General features: G+C 49.0%; 1 long non-coding RNA gene across 4 annotated transcripts in view; it reads right to left on the minus strand.

Annotated features, from left to right (window-relative positions):
- Positions 1 to 21,236, minus strand: part of LOC115496629 (uncharacterized) — a 100,758-nt gene that overhangs the window by 74,642 nt on the left and 4,880 nt on the right. For all 4 annotated transcript variants that reach the window (XR_012057585.1, XR_012057587.1, XR_012057586.1 and 1 more), the window contains exons 2-3: positions 8,098 to 8,179; positions 30 to 283 (exon numbers count right to left, since the gene is read on the minus strand). This is a non-coding gene — a long non-coding RNA (uncharacterized lncRNA). The remainder of the gene's footprint in view (positions 1 to 29; positions 284 to 8,097; positions 8,180 to 21,236) is intronic.

Genomic DNA, 21,236 nt, shown 5'->3' on the forward strand with positions numbered 1-21,236 from the left:
TTTAAAACAAAGTAAGTGGTCAAACTCACCCATTTGATATGAAGGGCAGGCAGGGACACCACAGTGCTCCATCAGCAAGGGATAAGGGATGTTCATCCACATTTACTCTCAAATGCAGAACAGCTCCACTCTCAGCACCTTCACCCTCCACCCAGTCAGTCTTCCAGGGCCCAGTTGTGTCCCTTTCCTGACCAGGAAGAGGATGGAGGGGTCTCCCAGCAGAGCCAAACATCTCAGCCAGCTGGAATGTCAGCGACATCGGCAGGACCTTTCAAGGACTGAGCTAAAAGAAAAACAACAGAGGAAAAAATATCCAAACTTCGTCAGACTAAGCCATTACAAAAGACCATCAAGTTCCTTTGTTGAAGTAAATTGAAATCCAAAAACATTTTTCACAGCCAACCCCAAAGAAAATTTCTTTGGTTTTGGTTTCAGAAGCTTTTCTGCAGCTCTAAAGGCATCAGCCAGCTACATTTCTGAATGAAGTGGCTCCTCAAAATGAAAACTTGAGCAATTTTGTTTTAAACTAAGTCAGAAAGGACTGGAGCTGTAATCCCATAAGAGTGCTGGATGTGTTTCCTTGGCTCAAAATGACTTGCTGAGTTTTCCCTGAATTTTGTGGATATTTTTGCTTGACCCCACGTGGCTCAGGCACAGTGACAAAGCACCTTCAGATTGCAGAGGAGCAGTGACCTGCAGGGATACCCCAGTGCTCCCTAAGCCTTCAGAAACCCCCTGTGGAGGTGGGTAGGCACAGTTTGGAATAGGTGTTAGGACTTTTGAGTGACTGAGCAGCCTTTCCCACTTCTCTTTTAATTCTGAGGGTCACTTCTCTTCATACAACCAGCACAGCCAGGTTGAAAAGATTCCTTCATGCAACATCTCCAGTGTGAGCACCTTGCCCAAAAATCCCACAGGCAAAGGCAGAGGGACAGCATAGCATGGTGTGACAGGCTGGTCAGCAACTGTGTCTTGCTAATGGCAAAGGGATCATCTCTTCTTCTTCTCAGGGGTTTTCATTATTACAAACCTTTAAAACACAGACAAAATGGCCAGGAACTAACCCACACATTTTCTCAGCATGAAGCTCCAGACTCACAGATCATGCAATGTCCCAAAATCATTTGCTGGAATGCTGTCCCAGACATCCACCTAGAGCAGCCCTACACTCTCCTCCTGTGCCTTCCTGGAGCATCCCCATCTCTCCCCATTGATTTAGAGTATGGCTGGGATATTGTCTGTGGTCCTGGGAGCTGTGGGAAAGGGAAAAGCAGAGCTGGGAGGAGGCAGTGGCCTGGTTTGGGGTGAGATCTGTGCTCCCCATGTTTGCCCAAGGTCAGGGAGCAGTGGGAGTTGCCCCCCACTCCTGCATCTCTTCACCCCTATTTCTAGACAACCCTTCCCACTGGCATGCCGAGGGCCCTTCCATGCAGGGAAGTATTCAGGAATTCCTGCAATTAATTCCCTGTCATCCCCAAGATAGCTCTGCTGTGTGGAGGAGTGCCACAGACCAGCAATTAGGGGGCAAAGACAGACTGCCAAGGGAGGCACTGAGGTCACACCTGTGCAGCTCCAGAGCTGTGCTGGGAGAAAGCCCTGACCAAGCTCCGGAGGGAATGGCAGCTCCTAAGTCAAACCCAAGTAATAAGATGGTCTTGTAGGGGGAAAGATTAATCATTATTGGCAGCAAAGAATGTGCAAGTCTAACAAAAGCTAAAGGGCTTTTTATTACAGTCCAACTGTAGCTGGGAAGACAATGTTAGCTAAGAATCATTAAATCTGTTGCAAGAATAAATTTTCTTTCATCCAAACCATAAAATGGGAGTGAAATCCTCTTAAGCCAGCAGCAGCTCCTAATGGAACAGGCATTATAATTTTTTTTCAAACCAATAATAAAAAATAAAAAAGGGTTAGATTATTAAGTGAATAGATTAGGCTCCCAAATGGTAAATATTTAGTCAAGCAAAACCTGCCTAATTTAATACCTGCCACAATTATTTTTTCAGTTTGGGATTATAATTGAAGGGAATAAGGGCATTTTCTGACTGTACAAACAGGGATTAATGAACCCTGTTTTCCCAGAATTCAGGCAGGAGAGGAAGGACCTAGGGAAACTTTCCCTTGCTAACCCCCAGGTAACATCAGTGCTGCTGCACATGCCAGTGATGAGCTGGCAGCTTTTGCAAGCCTGGAAGATGGAAGGTGAAGCCAAGGTTCCCTCTCACAGATGGTCATTAAATTTCCTGAAACATCTGACCAGGAGGTCACTCCTGATATTATCAAATATAAAAAATATTACAGAAAAATTGAAGCAATTTATTACTGCAGTCTGATTTAGTCCCTGCTTTCAGGGCAAGCTTGGGGTATTCCTCCCTCAGTGCTTTTCCCTCTCTGCCAGACACAGGAGATGTGGGAAGGGAGTGGAACCCTGAGCTCCAGCATTTACATGGGCTCCGAACACCCAGGTGGGAAAATTTACCTACCCAATCCCTTCTCTGGGGCAGGTGGTTCAAAGAGAGTGTGTCCTATGCCCAGGGAGCCTTTTCCACTCCTGACACTCCTCCTCTAAGCTCTGGACAATCTGTCTTTCTTCTTCATGGGCTGTGCTCCCTTCCCACTCTCCAGAGGGTATCCTTGGATGCTCAGACCTTTCAGGCCTCTAAAAAGTTACCTGATCTAGACATGCCTCTGCACAGTGGAGCTTTGCACCAGCAAGTCAAGGGAGGGGACCCACCCCACCTGCAGAGCTGCCTCAGCCCTGGGGCCCAGCACACAGAGGACGTGGAGCTGCTGGACAGAGCCCAGAGGAGGCCACAGAGATGCTCTGAGGGTGGAGTCCCTCTGCTCTGGAGCCAGGCTGGCAGAGCTGGGGGTGCTCACCTGGAGAAGAGAAGGCTCCAGGGAGAGCTCAGCGCCCCTGCCAGGGCCTGAAGGGGCTCCAGGAGAGCTGGAGAGGGACTGGAGACAAGGGATGGAGGGACAGGACACAGGGAATGGCTCCCACTGCCAGAGGGCAGGGATGGATGGGATATTGGGAAGGAATTTCTGGCTGTGAGGGTGGGGAGGCCCTGGCACAGGGTTCCCAGAGCAGCTGTGGCTGCCCCTGCATCCCTGACATCATCCAAGGTGAGGGTGAATGGAGCTTGGAGCACCTTGGGAGAGTAGAAGATATCCCTGCCTGTGCCAGGGGGTGAGACTGGATGAGCTTTAAGGTCCCTTCCAGCCCAAACCAGGCTGTGATTCTCTGATTCTATGATTTTTACAGCTCATATCCACAAAACACACTGACATGCTCAGTAACAGCCATCCACAACCACTCACTATCCCCATCACTTGCACGACAGTTCTCATAGAGATGAAGATTACTGGAGCAGCTGCATTACCAAGGGGACATCACCACAAGCTCTACCCTGGAAAGAATCACATGGCCATTGGCTTGCAGCTGGCAACCAACTCTGCTCCTGGAAGCACACACTGCAGTAAGTGGGAAGAAGAGAAACATTTGAGTAAAAACCTTCCTGCCTGCAAGCATTTCTGATCCTGGCTTGACCAGCTCAAACTCAGCTCCAGGAGTGTAAACTTCAGTGCATGTCTGAAGTCTTTTGGGGAGGAAGATGAGAAAGGACATGGGTTTATCTGATATAGATCTTGCTGTCATGTCAGAGCTCTGTTGCTTTTGTTTTCCAGACAGGAACTTCGCTGGGAAGTGCTGGTGAGTGCTACAGGCTCATGCAGGCTCTCCACACAAACTCCTGGTGCAGGTCTGGTTGTGTGTTGTGCACAAGGGTCAGCAGGGACAAAAATGAGAGAGAAATGGATTCAATAATGAAATCTTGAAGTAAAAATGTGGGTGATCAGATGACAGCAACAGAGAAGGTCAGGAGTACTTTAGACCCAAAGAGCTCTTAAATCCAGGTAAGAAATTGGACATCTGTGGCAACAGCAGAATCATCAGAAATAGCAGTTAATCCCAAATTGGGAGCAAGCAAAGTCCAGGGCTTGCCAGGGAACAATATGTCAGCAGGATTACGGGCAAACCTTACAGGGCAGCTGTGATTCTGAAGGCCTGAGAAGCCAATTGTGATCAAAGAGCCACGCAGGCACAAGAGGAAACAGCATGGAACCCAGAATCCTTCTCCTGAAGGCAGATGGAAGTGAGTGACAGCCCAGCAGATCCTTTCCAAATCACCCCCCGGGTCCCAGGAGCAATGGATGGGGACTGCTCACGTGACGCTGACTGACACGCTGCAAGATCGTCTGTGGGAAAGGAACAAGAGGGGTAATTTTATTGTCACGTCCCGCAGGGGGGTGTAAGGAAAATCACAGCATGAGAAAATGACAGTGTATCTGTCTGAGGTCATTTGCATGCCCAGATAATCTGTGGGAGGAGAGCCAGAGTCGCTGTGTTTGACAGAGGCAACACCACGACAATAGGCCTGGGAATCGAGATATTTGCAAGCCCTGAAACCAGCCTGGTGTTTGCTGCTCTCAGAAACCAAAATGACCTGACTTCATCATTTAGGCTCCCATGATTACATTTTCCTCCCTCATTATGGGCTGTATGATGGTCTCATCTTGCTGATGGCAGAGAGGGACAGTCCCACACTCAGAAGTGTGCCCATATCCCAAGGACACATTTAGGGGACACAAAGAGACCATACACAGGCAAAGGAGAACATGAAGGCAGACACTGAGTAGCAGTAGCTGTGGGCAGCCAGTGCAGCCCAGTAGATTCTAGCAGGGATCCAGAGGAAGGAAAAAAGGCTTTGTCAGTGGTTCCAGGTTGCTCCTCTGCTGCAGAGGGAATAACCTGGGAGAAACACGTGGTGGCAGATGGGAACTGGCATGGCTGGCAGGAAAACTCGGCATATCTGCACTGGAAAATCCAGCTGATGGTTGGATGGAATAGGGCCAGGAGGACAGGCTGCCTGCAGAACGCACAGGCACTTCACAGGGAGTGTGAGGGAGATGGTGACAGGTTGGGTGAGACTCAGTCAGTCACACAACCCTTTAACACTGCACTGCCAGAGGCTCCCAGGAAAATCCCAATGATAAGGTGTGTGGGACTCTGCACAGCACTGATAAGTGTGGCAGAAATCTGATTGCTTCGAAAAACTGGGCATTCCAAAGGGATTTCAGCTGGGTGCACAGGGAGGACGAGTTGGATTTCAGAGATAACCTTTGGGCAGAACCATCCAGCTTTCAGCAGAGCCCAGATATGGGTATTTAGAGAAAGGTCAAGTCAAAGAGAATGGAGGGGGCGAGTGGATGGTGAGAAAGAGAATCAAGAAAGGAGCAGGGAAGAGCAAGTATGAGGAGATTTAAAACTCCTGAGCTGAACCCAGGAGGTAGGTGTCCAGGAAGGGCTGTCAGAAAGCAGAATGTGAATTAATTTGGACAGTGCAGAATGGTTTAGAAGGAAAGTGATCACTCTCTGAGTCATCAGCAGGACATTAAATATGCAAAATTTGTAAATAAGGTCACCCTGAGAGGGAACACGGAGCAGGAATAGAGAAAAGCTGGGCAAATAGCCAAGGATGGAGCAGGTGAAGTAGCTGACAGTACCTGAGGATTGTCAAGCAGGGCAGGCACAGCCCCAGATCCATCAAGGCAGAGGGAACAATGTCCTCCTTGGGCAGAGGGGAATAAGAAACCTCCCCCTCCACCAACAGGTAGATTTGTCACTACCAGACCCAAAGAGAAAGCAAACTGTGATGTCAGTGTGCTAGTGGCAGCCATAGATTGGAAAAGACAAGCCCACAGCTGCAGCTGGCAGGGAGTTGTGTGGGAAGCTGAGCCTACCCAGCATTATTCAGCTGCTTCCCAGGCGCTGGAAGAGCCAGAGCTCGTGTCTGTGATTGCAGGGGCAGGAGCAGTGGGATCCTGAAAGGCTCAATTGACCCCAGGTTACAGAGCCAGCTGGGCACATGCCAGGGCTGAGCTCACCCACTCACCTGGAGCTGGCTGGGAAGCAAAAGGCAGCTCGAAGGGAATGCCAGGTTACCTTGTTGCTGGCAATGGCCTCTCATTTATCAGCGAGGGATGCAGGCAATTTACACAGGGATGTGGGAGTGTTGCAGGTGTTAGGCAGCCACCCTGAGAGCTCAAGACAACAAAGAGAGCCTGAAAAAAAGCAGATCCATTTCTAGCTGCAGAGAGGCTCTTAGCAAGTCCAGCAAGCCCCAGGCAGAGCTAGGGGAAGGGGGGCTGGGAACGGACCACTGGGACAATGGTCCAAGGACAAAAGGGCTGCATTAAAGGGCCTATTCTGGCAGTTAAGCCAGGTTTAAGAAATTTTGCTGCTGCCTAATCTGAGGCTAAAAATGAGTCAGTCTTAAAACCTGGAAATGCCTGACCAAGTCAGGGAAGAAAAGAGGGTGAGGCACTTAAACACTCCAAGCATTATGTTTCTTTCTGTCTGCGTGTTCACGACAAAGGCAAACCGCTTTCAGGTTTGAAGTACACACTCCCTGATGGAAGCGAGACATTATACAGACCTGATGTGGTGCTGTGATCGGGTGAGGAGCCTTAACATCTCTGGCTGGTGCAAGCCCCAGAGGCAAAGTTCAGTGAGCTGGTGCCAGGGTAACTGGCAGAGGTTATCCAAAAGCCAGATTCCATGAAATGCAGTCAGTCAGGACAAAGTGGCCTGGTCTCTGCAGGCTGCCTGCTTTCCTGTTTACCTGACCCAGCAATCCAGGATTTCTTTTACACAGCTTCATTTATAAAAGAATCCAGTCTGCAAAGCACAGCTTAGCCCAAATTTCCACTACCAGACTTCATCAGATCACTCCAGGCTCTGAGACCACTGTCTCCACACAGTAATAGACATTATATCCTCAGGCTTTGTGTGTGTTTATGTTACCCTTCCATTTTCCCTTCAGATATGACATGCAATTCCTAGAAAATATGTTATAAACTCTTCTACTCTGGAGTTCTGCCACCTCTGCACTCATTTGAGCCAAGGATGTAGTTTCAAAGTAAATCAATAAACAAGGCTTAAAAGGGTCCTACAGACAGACTGGGGACAGCACCGCCTCCCCCTCCCCAGTCATCTCTCCTGTGCTTCAACCTAACCAAGTAAATGGGTGAAAACCAAACAGGAGAACACTTCCCAAAGCTCCCCAGTGTTGCATTACAGTATGGAAGTAGGGACCAGGGCTTGCTTGCAACTGGAATGGCACCTCCAGTGTTCAAAGTCCCTGGAGTCATCAAATGAGCATGAGTGGGTGCCACAGCACAGTCAGGGCTGTGGGGAGGCTGTCCCAGGGATCATTGGCAGGGCCACCCCTCACTGCCAGCCTGTGGCACCCACAGGGGACTGCAGCCAGGGTCTTCTGGTTGCTACAGGTGGTCCTGAAGGCACCCAAGGAAACATCTCAACCCCAGTGAGAGACTGGAATGGTAAACCTGGAAAGCCTGGATTCAGAAAGGGGCAATGCACCTCCCACACTTACTGAAGACATTTAGGGCCCCTCAGGCTTGTTATCACATAGAAAATAACATATCCAAGTAGAGCATACCTAGATTTATCTGGGAATTCCAGGGGAGCACATCTTCACCCTTAATCCTCCTTTACACTGCTTGTGGTTTCTCGTACTTCCCAGAACACCAACAGCCATACAGGCACGGGATCTGATCTTTGGGAGTCTCCCAAGAAGCTCTAACAAGGTTGTACCTCCTCAAGCAGCTCCTCCAAGGTGACCCATAATGAACTCCATGAGCACAGTATGGACTGCTGGCTGAACACTTCCCTAGGGAAGAGCTGAGAGGTGGGTTATTCATCACCAGGACCTGTCCTGCTCTCCAGGATCAATGCACACATGGGCAAGGGAACTACCAGAGAAACCTCTGACACAAAGCCTGCTTGGATGCACTGACAGCAAGATTTACAGAGCAAATTAACTCCACTGGTTGAATTACTTGCTTTTTTTTTTTCTTTCAAAATCTCCAAAGGCTGCATAGAGACAATGCTGACAACTCAGCCAGAGAGGAGGGCTGCTGTTGCACACAATGAAAATGAAGACCCCTTCACTCTGCCACCAAACAACTGATGAGTTTTTGCCTGGCTGCATCTACAGCTGAGATCTCCATTACCTGTGTGCTGATGGTTGTATTGGTGTGTCTGCCTGGGCTTCCTCGGGCCAGCTCAGGACATCTGCTCTGTTGCTTTTGCTCTCTGTAAAACAGAATGAATCATTCAGGGAAGAAGTGATCTCTTGTTTTGGTTGTCTTCATGGGTTGGTCTCTGTTCAGTACTCTGTGCTCTGTTTCCAAATCCAGCATTGTGTATGCAGAATCTGATTAGGGGAGTTTACACCACCAGAATATACATCCAATGTAGCAATTACACACAGCTCTGGAAGAGCCTCCCACACAACATACTGGCACAGTGAAGCTCCTACTAGAGACACGTGGGACAAGCAGCCCACACGTCTCCTGCACAACCAGATTACTCAGCCCTGGAGTGCTGCTTGAAGCAACATTTTCTTGGGATTCAGGGAGAGATCCCACAGACTGCTGCTCTTTTTAGTGGGGTCTGTCCTTGTTCACAGAGCTATTACTCATTGCCTGCAAGGCTGGATGCCACCAAGGTGCTCTGAGCTATCCCAGCCTGCAAAGAAGGTTCCTGTGAGCTGCACTGAGTGACACAACTGCCAGAAGCCATATCCACGACATTCCCTGTGTCTGGACCCTCCCCTGCACAGCACCAGGCATCTGAACTGCACACAGTGCTGTACTGCCTCAGTTTCTCTCTGTGCCTCCAGCACAGGCTTCCCTGCCCCTCACCCAGGCAAACCCCAAATTCAAAAGGCCAAATTCTTCCCTGTCTCCATGCAAAGCAGCCCCTTGTCTCCCCTGCAGAGCAAGGGGAACCCTCCCACCCTGCCCAGGATTGCAGAGCCCTGTTATGTAGCCCCAGTGCAACACTTGCAACCCCAGAGCTGCTTTTCCTGCTAGGAACCAGCCCCTGCTCTGGGCACCTGCAGCACTGAGCAGCTTTAGGGGTACTCAGCCATGGGGTAATTAATGAACACACATGATCACTTCTATTATCTGCAACTTGAAGGCAACTCTTATCAAGGCAGAGCTGGAGCTGTGCCCACCCAGGGCACAGCCACATCTGGGACCTTTGCTCATTCATTCTCCCTGGCTGCTCAGGGAGTCAGGTGGTGCCGTTCCTAGAAGGTGAATAAATTATTACTGCAAATTACTCTGATGAAGTGGCTTTTATTAGAAAGCCAGACACAAAGGGAGTTTGCTGATTGGCTCCCAGTGATGTCATACCCAGCACAGCACTCAAACGCAGAGATACGAATTTTCTTGTCTATATTTTGCATATAATTTTCATTTTCTCCTGGCAATAAAGACACCACTGAAGCCTTTCACTTGGGGAGGGTGGTGGGGGGTCTGTACTGCTCAAGTGGCTGATGAAAGTGAAGTGGCCTTTGTTCTTCTGTCTTGCAGGGAACCTCAGGCTAACAGTTTGCACCCACAAAGGCACTGTGGTTTATTGCTCTATTACACACCCATCATTCCATTTGCATAGGTGGAGAGCAGAAAAATTAGCATTTTTTTGGCTTCATTGTATCTAAAATCATTCTGATCACAGAGATTTTGTTATTTACAAGCTGAAGCTTAAAGTGCAGATAAAGCAACAGCTTTCTGATTGTCATCAGAAGGTTGGTATAGGGCTTTGGGAAAAAACAGACAGCAAAATCCCAACTTTTCCGAGTTTCACATGGTGGTTGTTCCTCCCTGCAAAGCCATTGTGAGTTCTCAGTGAGGTCTGTCAGTTCTCAGTGAGGCAGACTCAGTGACCAGCACACTGCATGCTCTCATTCCTCTTCCTTAATTCAATGCCCTACCAAACTTACAGAATTTGCCCAGGAAAAGTTCCAGTTTTAATCATTTCTGGATGCAACAGGCTTGCTGGTGCAGCTCAAACAGCAGAGCCCTGTGTGGAGAACAGGCATGGAAGTATCCCTTGCCTCACTGAACTGGAATGAACTCCCAAATTCAAGTGAAGGCTGTGGTTTCCTCAGCAGCTCCCTCACGCAAGGCTGCCGCAGTTCTGGGCCCCTATTGTCCCTACTGAACCTGGACACAGGCGTAGAGGAAGGTTTTTCATACCTTCCTGCCTCCATTATGTACCACCAAGGTGTAAATTTTGCTGGGATGGCCAAGTGTAACATTTCCAGCCCTGGAAACAGGCTCCTGCTTGTTCTGTGCAAACACTGGGCTCTCCTCCAACAGAGCCAGCACAAATCCTGAGCTGACCTACAGTGCCTGCCTATTCCCCTTTGATTATGGCTCCAAAGTCATTTGTCCTACAAGGACAGAAAACAAAACACATCTATCACTTGGAAGATGTCCTGGAAGCCCCCAGATAGTTGTGCTGATGAAACTGGACACTGCGGGCTACTGGAGAGTTCAAATATAGTTAGATTGGCTGTTCCCAGTCCTGGGGTCACGAACTCCCTGCAACATCAACTCCACTTTATTCCAGGTGGCTCGAAGTTGAAGATCATTCTCTCTTATCGTCTGAAGATTTGCTGAGCTGCCTGCCCTTTGTGGACAGGAGCTGTCCTCGGAGTCCTGGATGTTGGATCTGAGGCTTTTGAAATCCTGAGGGTGAAGGTGCAAGGAACAGGCATCCGGGAAGGAGAGTGCCTGGCTGTGAATCAGAGTGAAAAGGAATGTGAAGGCTGCAATCCTGGGAGAGGATGCTGGCTGAGACACACGGCCAGCATCAGCAAAAAGGGAATGGGCTCTCAGGTTTAAGACCTGGAACAGATTCAAATCACCCCTTTTAGGTCTGACCTCTTTGCCTGTCTGAGGAAAACAGCAGAGAAGGGAGGGAGCCATGAATCTTGGATCCTGTCCTCATGTGGCTTGGCCCTACATCCCTCCTTGCTTTTACCACTCTATGTGTAGAACAGAGGGTTATTAAAAGCACCAGGAGAATCTCAAGTAAAACAATTTTACTGTTTTTAAGAGCTTTGTTATAGCATCTCTGGAGCTCTGGTTTGAACCACCACAGACCATTGTCGGGAAGCTCTAAACAGCCTTTGGATATTGAATTACTGTTCAGAAACATATCAAATTCCAAAACTGCACTGTCCAAAAAAAGAAGCCTCTGTAGAACAGAACACGCTCAGACAGCACAGACAACAAAACCATCATGCTGGCCTAACTCAGTTTCCCTTCCCCACCCAGAGCAACAGCCTTGCCCCAGTCTCAGTCCAGAGGTGTTATTTCCCTGGGAAGCAGCCGGGCTCTAGAGGAGAACACAGTCCCACCTACTCATCACTCACCTCAAAACGAGAGCCCTTCTATTGCTTAGCTTTTAATGAAATTGGGGCTTGATATCTCAGTCAGCCCCTCCCTTCCACTTGAGGACAGCATTAGCATCAGTCTGGATTATAATATGCAGTAAGATGTTCTGGGGTGATATGAATCAAAGTCCTGAAAGTGGGATTGTGTTTAATTAATTGTGGCTGACAGATGAAGGTATTGATCATGGATTGAGAGGTTCAGGACTGACCTGGGGAATAATTATTGCATGGCACACTGTGTTAGGGTGATATTTTTTTAATTTCTGGCAATGTAGGAGGGAAGCAGGGGGAAATAAGTGAATAAGTGCAGCTAATTAGGACTTGTGTGTGCATCCCAAATTAATTTGTTTGAATAATCAACCACCAACAGCAGTCTGATCCAAAAGGAAAAGGAAACAACTGCTCAGAAGGACCTCAATTCCTCCCATAAATTGTGCAGTCCCACATCTGGGATAAATGTTTTATGGAATTGAGGCCCTAAATACAGAAGGGGAATCAGGCAAGATTATTGAGTGGAAACACTTGCTTTTGCCTAAGATGTAGGATAAATCAAAGGAGGTGAGTGAGGCCGAGGGGTGGCAGGGTGTGGGACAGCAGATGACGCTCTTGCCGTGCCCCCCACCCTATCTGCCCCTACCCATGTGCAACAGGACCCCCCCGCCGGACTGCCCTTCCCAGGTGGGACACGGGAGGTGCGGGATGCTCACGGGGGATCAGACACACAACTGCTGTCGCCGCGGGGAGCATGAGAGGCGTCTCGGGCGAGAGGGCAGATGGAGGCGAGGCTGCGGCAGCAATCTGTGTCCCGGTGCCCGGCCCCTCGCTCCGGTCCGCGGGATCCCCGTAATCCCCCCCGGCAGCCCTGCTGCTACAAACACTCTCATCACCATCACAGCGGGGGCAGCTCAGCACAGACAGCGAATGATCTAGCGGGGGGTTAATAAAAGGACTGGCGCAGAACAAAAAGCCTGTCAGCCGCCACAAGATGTGCTCTCCTCCCCTTGTGCCCCCCAGGAAATTAAAAACCGGAGCCTGTGGTGTGCAGTGTGCCCTGCGGGACTGGACGGGCACTGGGATGTGGAAGGGTAGGGTGGGAAGGGGGAAGTAAGGAGTTAAATGTTTGTCCCAGCTGTTGTTTCTGACGCGATCTATCAAGTGCCGCTACTCTAAAGGACCAGACTACCTGGTCTTTCCGAACCTGAAGAGATCAAGGCACATTTCTCTGTGCTGCTGCCAGCAACTCCTCCTGGAGAGAGTCCACTACGTCCTGCCAGGCTGCTCTGCCTGACACCACCGAAGTCCATGTTTCCATGGAAATGGGAAGAGAACGGATGCCTGTGACACGACATACCTTTTCTGATGTAGATTTGGACCATTTCTAACATCCCTTTCTAGCGACAACCTTCAGGACTAGATATTTTGCGGGCACAACCAAAACAGAACAAGAAGGGGGAAAAGATATCTGATGGTATGAATCAAACCCCATCATCCTTTCTGGTGAGCAGCAGCTGAACTCGAAAGTGCATTAATCCATTAAAACACCCTTCCAGGCAGAGAGACTGCACTAAATACAATTCACAAGGGCACAGTGAGGATCTGCCCCTCGCCTCTCCGGGCTGGGTTGGGTAAAGTTTGCAGCGCTCGGAGGTTCCCGGCGGTTCCCCGCGCCCAGCCCGGGCTGCGCAGCGCGGGCCCGCAGCGCCCTCTCCCGCGGCACCGGGGCACCCCCGGCCCGGCCCCGCCGCAGTCCGGGGCTGCCCCGCCTCGCTGCTGCTCCTCTCCCATGCTGCCCTGAGCACTGTGCTCCGGGCAGCCCTATGCCCACACTGCAGACCAGCCTGCCCTGGACCTCACTCCAGACCCATCAGCACAGCATATTAGGAGGAGAAACAAGAGATATTTGTAAAGCAATGACAAATTTTGTCTCTGTAGGGAGTTTGCTTGGGATTATTATCATTTGAAAGAGCAAGTTACTGCTCCTAGAGCAGTAACTTGCCAAGGACTTGAATAAAGGAGCTTCATGAATACAGATACATTGCATACACAGAATAAATAAAGCTGATCCACAGCTGCCATTTTACTTCCCAGGTGGGTGAAAATGAGACGTCCCACCCACAGGAGATCCAGAAAGGGCTTCAGCCCCTTCATCAGACACAGAGAAGAGGCTGAGATGCCAGGCCTGGCTGAGCGCTTTCACCCTGTCAGGAGAGCAATGTGCTGGAGGAGTCAGCCTTCCCCCAAGGAACACCACTCCCAGGAAGCAAAGGCTTCCTGGCTACCATGAAAACTGAAAACTCCTGCCCTTTCTCAGTGCAAGGCACTCCAGGAGGCACCAGTGTAAAGCCAGATCCAGCTACACCCACAGGACATTCAGCACCACACTGCAGCTCCTGGAATAAAGTCAGCAGGATAAATGAAACAAAATGGGATTTCAACTGACCAGAACATTTCATTCAGTCCAAAAACAAATGAGAAGCCGAGGGCTCCCTCTAAGCAAGAAGCAGCAGCACTGTGACATGTCCCAGCCTTGCCCTCCCCAGTGTGAGCACTCACAGCATCTGGCCAGATGTGCCCTCAGGCCTTACCCTGGCTCATGCACCAGCACCTGCTGCTGGGAAATGAGTTTTTGCAATATTCCTTCCTGCCACATCCATCTCAGACAGTAGAAATAAACATAATGTCTCTCACACCATGTTACATGTCATGACAGATCTGCCCAGCCAAGACATCCCTTGCAACACCAGCCTCGATTTTTCCCTAATCTCTGTGGATTTGGCACCAAAGGGATTTTCTCCAGGCTTGGGAAGATCGTTACTTCTTTTGGTGCCATTGGGAAAACTCTGAGTGCTGTGTGGGAGATCAGATGGGGTGAGTGCAAGCAGCCCTGTAGTGACAGGAGGGTGGCTTATGTGGGGTTGTAACAGGGCTGGGAGTATGCTCTATGGTAGGCAGCAGGTCTGTGTTCCTCCTGCTGCTGCTACTGAACACATCCCTGCACATATCCCTGTCCCCCAAGTCTCATCTGTCCTACATCTGCAGTGAATGTGTGTATTTTTTGTCTCAGGAAATATAAAAGCAAGAATTTACCTGCTGAATGGATTCTGCTGGGTCCTACGTGTCCACAAAGAGCAGTGTAACACTGGCAGGACCTCTTGGTGCTAGTTCCATGTGGTCTTTTGTGTGCTGGTAATAGAGGAGTTGTTCTTTCTTAGCATTTCGCTGCTTTTAGTCTTCCACCACTGCTGGCTGTGGTAACATTGAGAGCACCAGCTTCAGGGAGTGCAGGGACCAAAGTGAGGAAATTTCCCTTTTGGTGCTCTAGGTAAGGAGCAGATCAAATCCAAAGGAGACATGGGCAAGGTCCCCATGCTCCTGACTCCATCACTGAACATAAACACTCACCCTGGGATCAAACATTGTGCCAGGGTGCCACATCCAGCTCTGGCAGCCTCAAAGGTCCCCTCTGCTCGCTCTGTCTGCACTCTATTTGTGGTCACCTCAGCTGCTGGACTGGCACCACCATGGCATCAACCTCAGGAGGGTGACAGTGACACTGTCCTGACAGAGCTATCCTGGCTGAAGCCCTGCCAGTGCTCAACACCTCCTCACTTTGCCCGGGGCAGGCTCCAAACCCACCTCTCCCACTGCACTGCCCACAGCTCCTCCCAAGCTCACAGCACCTGTTACTCCAGCAAAGAAGTGAATCCCAGTAATGTGAGGACACTTGAACAGCCCCAGCTTTGCAGGGACTGCAGCTGGTAGTTTATGCCTCCAGGGTGACATTGCAGATGAAAATCAAAATGCCAGAAACGACAAAAGGAATTTTAAAAAGCATTTTCTGCTTTTAGGCAGCTGAGGGATGAACAGATCTAGATTCACTGGGCTTAGGTCAGTCTTGTCTGAGATACACAGGTCCTTCTCCTTGCTTTGTCCTTCCAGCTTCTTCCCCTTCCCAGAAACACCTCAGTTGAGTCTCCCACTGTGCAACTCCCAGGTCAGTCTTTAGAGGGGCTGCAGTAGCTTATTTGTTTAAATCTCTGCAGACACTAAGTCTTCTCAGGAGCCCTCAATCTTGTCAGAGTAGCAAATATTCACAACTGTAAATGTGTCTTGCACAGTTTGTTCTCAGATTGCTGCTAACTGCACCCAAAATTTGGCTGATGCCCTCTTTTTCTGCGTTTTCTTTTACACAGAACAAAGATCTCGTTTTGCCATTACCTGGTAGTATTTATGATGTGTAAGGTTACTCAGGGTCCCAACTCTGTACCCTTGTGTCCTTTTCTCCTCACACAGATACAAGCTGCAGCATGCCACTTCAGCAGAATGTGCCAAAGGCATGTGGGGGGCACTCACAGTACAACTGCTCCTTGGGGATTTGATCTCTTCCTTCTCAAAAGACCTTCTGTCCTTGAACTACAGCTTGAACTTTTCACATGAGACCACAATATGCTAAACATTCCTGTGCTATTTAGAGACATCTTTGCTCTGTTCACAGCAGTGACGTGCCCAGGAAAGCCACTGCTCTGCTGGCACTCCATTTACTGGCAACAGGTGACACAGTCAACTCCATCACTGAGGGATAAGACCTGCTGTGGGCGTGTCACATGGATGTAAATGTCTTCTAACAGTTCTCTTTGGTAGGGCCGACTCAAGGCTTGCAAATATTTGTAAGAAAGATGGAGTTTTTACATTCCATCAGCCTCTGAACAGGCAGCACACACCTTTCCTGGGCTGAGTCCAAACCTCAGGAATTCAGCAGGTATCTGCTGTGTGCTGTTACAAACTAGGATTTCATCTGAGGTTTATTCCCCCAGCTCTTGCTAGCAGACTGATGGCTTTGTGATTATGATTTTACTCAGCTTCTGTCTTGAGATGTTTCTGTGCCTGAGATTATCACTGGGCACTGCACTGACCCCCACTTCCCCCTGATTGCTGTGCTAATGAGACTGAATAACCCACATGAAAAATGCTTTCCTTGGGTTGAAGGATGTTATCACTCCCCCCATTTCACAATAAGGGCAGAAGAAGACTCCCTGAAACCTGCTAGCCTAAGAAATTAACCTAAATCCCTGCTCAGAGGGATTCAAGTTCAATTCCTGCTCATGGCATCTGCTGAATGGGCCATGCAGCACCAACCAGCCCTGCCTGGAGCAGGGCAGAACCTTGTCCTACCTCCCTCACCTGTTACCCATGAGCAGGGCAGGGCTCACAACTGTTACTCTCTGGCCTGCCAAGCAAAAATTGCTATTTCAGTCAGAACATTGGAGGCTGATGGGAATCTGACAGTCCATGTCTAAGCTGCCAGCTGGGAAGTGGGTGGAAATGAATCTTTCGTCAAATAGTTAAACTGCCTTTTCTCCAGATTAATTAATTCACAAAGAATGTATCCCTTCCTAGGTTTCACAGCTGAAAACAAAGCCAGTTTCACCTCCCCTGCACTATCTGTCAGTCGTACTACAAAGTGTGGAAGTGCTCACTCCATTGTTCTTCATGTGACCAAATCCTGGGAAAAAAGAAAATCCCTGCACTGGCTTCCAATTCACCTGAGCTTCTGAGCTGCCCCACATAAATTTTTCAACAGCTACACCCAAACAGCTGGTTCTGCCTTGAACTGATCCACAGGGCAATGACCCCAGGCAGAAGCCCCAGCACAGACTCAAAGAACTCAAGGCACTGCCCAGTTCTATTTTCAGTCCAACTTTCCCTCAGTTTGTAGTAAATGCCAGGTGTCTGTTCGATATCTCCACCGCAGTGGCAATCCTCAGATCACATTTGGTTTCCCATGGACCAGATCCAAGGAGTGATGGATAGCTGGACAGGTGCCCAGCTGAAAGCTCAAGAGCCCAGCAGTGAGAAGCATCTCAGCACCTGTGTCTTGACAGAGACAGAAGCAGGCTGAAAATCCAGCTGTCCACAGGCTCCTGCTCCTCATCTCCTAGCATAGTTCCTTGGATAATCTCAAAGCCTACTCATCGGGTGCTCAGGGCATAGCTGTGCCCTTTCCTAGCCCCGTGTCCTGTGCAGCTGCCCAGACCCATCTTTCTCACCTTCAACTGCCAGCTGAGTGCTAAATCTGTAGCAAAGATTATCAGCTCTTTTCCTGTAAAGAAGCTTTGTTTGGGAAAGGCTTCCTCACACACCTCCATATTTGGCACCTTAGCACTCCACTTGAAGTGAAAACCAAGCGCAGTAACACCTCTCCCCTCCAGAGTAGGCCACAGGACAGTCACAGCATGTGCAGACTCCCACAGGCCACTGTCCCACCTCTGGAACAGTGAGATAGCTGGGAAAGGGAAAGCCATCCCTCCCTGCTCACCCTCTAGATATGGAGGACTGCACAGTCCTCTGGAGTTGAAGGGTTCCTTTTCAGACAAATCTTCCTTGTACAGAAGCTGGTCCAGATCAACAGATTGTTCTTTCCTAGTTATTTTTATACTGTATCGTTTTTTAGGTTAACAAGCAGCCAAAACTGTCCTTGTAAGCCTGAGTTTGGCTAAGGAGAGTGTTCTGTCAGCAGCTGATTCCTCAGGAGGAAGTCACCGATGTCTGCTGTTCCCTTCGGAGATGAATGACCTCCTCCAGACAGCAGATGGAGTAGTCACTTGTGCTGAGGTCTTCTGCAGCAGGATGTTTCAGCTAGAGGAAAAGGGGGAGGAATAAAGTGACATTCTGTCTTGGCCACTTCTGAGAAGGGAAATGTCACAACAGTTTTTTTCTGAAATACAGACAGCAGCAGAATCAGAGAAGCATCAGTTTGTTTTCTTCTGTACTTTTGTGAAAATGAAGGAAGAAGAGTCTTTCTCAACATGTCCACCATGGAGAGGCTTTCAGTGCCTTCTCTCTTCTCTTTAACCCCTTGTCCCCATCAGTGCCCAACAGCCACTTCTACTCGAGATGTGCTGTGCTCTGAGGCAGGGAGATCAACCACCCCCTCACCCCAAACAGCCTGAGCATGCTGCAGGGGAGCACTCAGTCCTGCAGCACTAACGAAGCACAGAATGGAGACAGAGTAAATCACATGCAGACTTGCAAAAGGCAGTCTCTGGAGCCTGAGCTGGCTGATCACCCAGCAACTTCCCTGGGAACCTACCTGGGTTTCCTTTGATCTCTTTTGGTTAGTACTTCTCCTTGTCATGTGTGATGCCCAGCCTAGAGGCAAGACATCCTCACAAGACTTATAAGTGCCACAGAACTACAAAGGAAAAAGGAATTTCATGCTCACAAAGCCTCAGCAATATCTATACACACACATAAGAAAAAACAGACTTCAAATACTTACAAAAGGACTTACTGTGTTCTGGATTTCTGTGGTTTTCCAGTGTCTTACAGCTTTATTTCAGGATCATAAGATACTTTCTTTGAAACCTTTACAAGCCCTTCCCCACACAACCAGTTTTAGCACCCCTTTGCTCCTTCACTCTCTATTTTATAAAACATTTTCTGGGTGTTCTGACTGTGCATCACTTTTCTCAACAATGTTTCTATTTCTCTGATTGTTGCCTCTTTATGGAAGAGGTTAGAGACCTCTTTTACCTGCTTAAACAATGTGGTTCCATGTGCAGCTACGATCACTACCTTTGGTCTCATTTAACACCAAGTACATAATGCCCTATGCTTCCTGTATTCACACAGAAGGAAAATACCAGGGACACCTTTGTCACAGCAAATTTCGTGGCCCAAACCTCTGTGGACAGATCTAGAGCCGACAGCTTTGCCAGGCACTGCTATTTATGAGCTGTGGCTGTTAACACACAACCCAGGGGGGCGTGTGAGCAGTTTACAGTATGAACTATGAAATACACAAGTAGATTTGGCAGTCTCAATGGTGACATTCTCAAACAACTGCCTCTCAGAAGACCAATACACACATTCACTGTGAAGTCTGATTCAGGGCTTCAGCTGGCACATTAAATATGCCCAGCTTACACTATTGCATCAGGCACATCCTATCCGGATCAGCCGCCCCCGAGGGAGCAGCACTGTGCACCTGACTGTACATTCTGCAGTTCCTGGAGCTGTAGCACAGCCTGGAAGATGCTAAGGAAGTGACAGGGATCAGGAGGGTGGAGCAGAGGTGGCCCTGGTGCTGCTCTGTGGGAAGTGACATGACCTGTAAGGCAGGATCCCTGAGGATGAGCAGCTGATATCACCTCACTGGGTCCCCACCCTGAGTGATTCTCCCTCAGGGCTGTGGGTGACTGGAGGGGCAAAACGGCAGCTGAGCCAGTGGGAGAGAACCACTCCCCGTGGACACACACCCTGTGCCCAGATGATGTGTTTCTCTTCGAGCCAGATCTTATGAGCTCTCAGAGAAACCCATCACACCTGAGATAGCTCTGCTACCCCAAACAGTACAAAATTAGCAGGATGGCTTCTGAGGTAGTGTTAGCAACAGAAAAAGGTTTAATAAAAGGCAAAATAACAAAGGTCTTAACAGAGAAAAACTGAGCCAGGGGCAAGAGGTTCTTGCTCGTGCTAAAACACCTCATAAAAGCAATTATTCACTTTGTTCTCATCCTTTTCTAGTGAATTACCCAGGCGGGACCTCTTGGCTTCTGTCCAGTCAGACAGCCCCGGTCTGAGTCGAAGTCCCAAAAGTCATATGAGGTGTCTTTTGTACTAAACTGGGAGAGAAACTTCTGGGCTTTTTGCCTTTTTAAGCAGACAAACAATAATTTAATCGCTCTATCATCAGGGGGCACATTCCTACACCCAGACTGTCTATTCCAGATATGCATAGGACACACACCAAGCAAGAACAGAAACAGGTTATGTGCACACTGATAGCTCAAGTGCATATTTGCTGGTAAAACTGTGGGGCTCTCAGCCCTCATTTTTCCCTCTCCCCTGCTCACAGAAATCTGAGGCAGTCCTGTCCCTTGCAAAGTGCACTCAGAAGCCCCCCCTGCCCAAGCTCTGCAAGCTGAAAGACCCTACAGCACAGCAAACACTTGGCCTCTCTAGTCTCACCTTTCCAGGCCTGCCTAAATCCTTCTTCCATAACCCTCTGCCACAGCAAGGGCTTCAACTACAGCCTTAAAGGCTGCAAATCAAAGGCTTCTCAAGGATACAGCTTTTGGGAGTCTTCTACAACAGTAACAGAAATACAGTTTGCCCTTTTGGCATGTAATTTTGCTGGTGGGGCTGTAGTACACCAGTTTGTTAGTTTGAGGTACGTGATGAGGTTTTAGCAATGCCCTTTGTATCACAAGGATTAGATCAGGTTCAGTGGGCACCAAACATTTCAAGGCACATTCATTCCCAACAACGCTGGCACTGCTGTTAGTGCTGAAAAGACATGAATATAAATTATAACAACCATAATACAGAATCCAGAGTATTTACAATGAGATACAACCCACAGAACACTCACCAATGGGCATGCAAATTGGATGGATGTAGGGTACTGCAGAATAATTTGAGTTTGGATTTCAGAACTCCTTCCCAGAGATAAGACTGAGCATCTGTCATCCATCTTCTACCTTGCCAAACTGAGAATACACGAAAACACTTCAAGCACTGCTCTGCTCACATATACTTATCCTTTCTTCTGAACAACACATCTTTTGTGGCAGCATATGTCACAGCTGAGATGACCAGAATACCCAAGAGTATCATCATACAATTCCAGAAAGCTTCACCCCATACAGAGCAACACCATGTCACTTCAGAAGGCTGCAAGCATCTGCCCTCCTTGTTCTTCAGCCCAACCTTCCATGCCCCTCATGTTGATGCCCTGCCCCTGTGTGCCTCTGTTCCCTTTGTTGGTTGGGCAGTGCCCCTGGGCACTCCATGGCTCGTTGCTGTCAGTGCTGCTCACCTGCTTCTCACAGCTGCACCCACTGGGGATGAGCTGCAGCCCCACTCCCAATTAGCACAAACTGTGCACCTACAACC

The sequence above is a fragment of the Taeniopygia guttata genome, chromosome 10 (assembly GCF_048771995.1).
Source record: "Taeniopygia guttata chromosome 10, bTaeGut7.mat, whole genome shotgun sequence".
NCBI lineage: Eukaryota > Metazoa > Chordata > Aves > Passeriformes > Estrildidae > Taeniopygia > Taeniopygia guttata.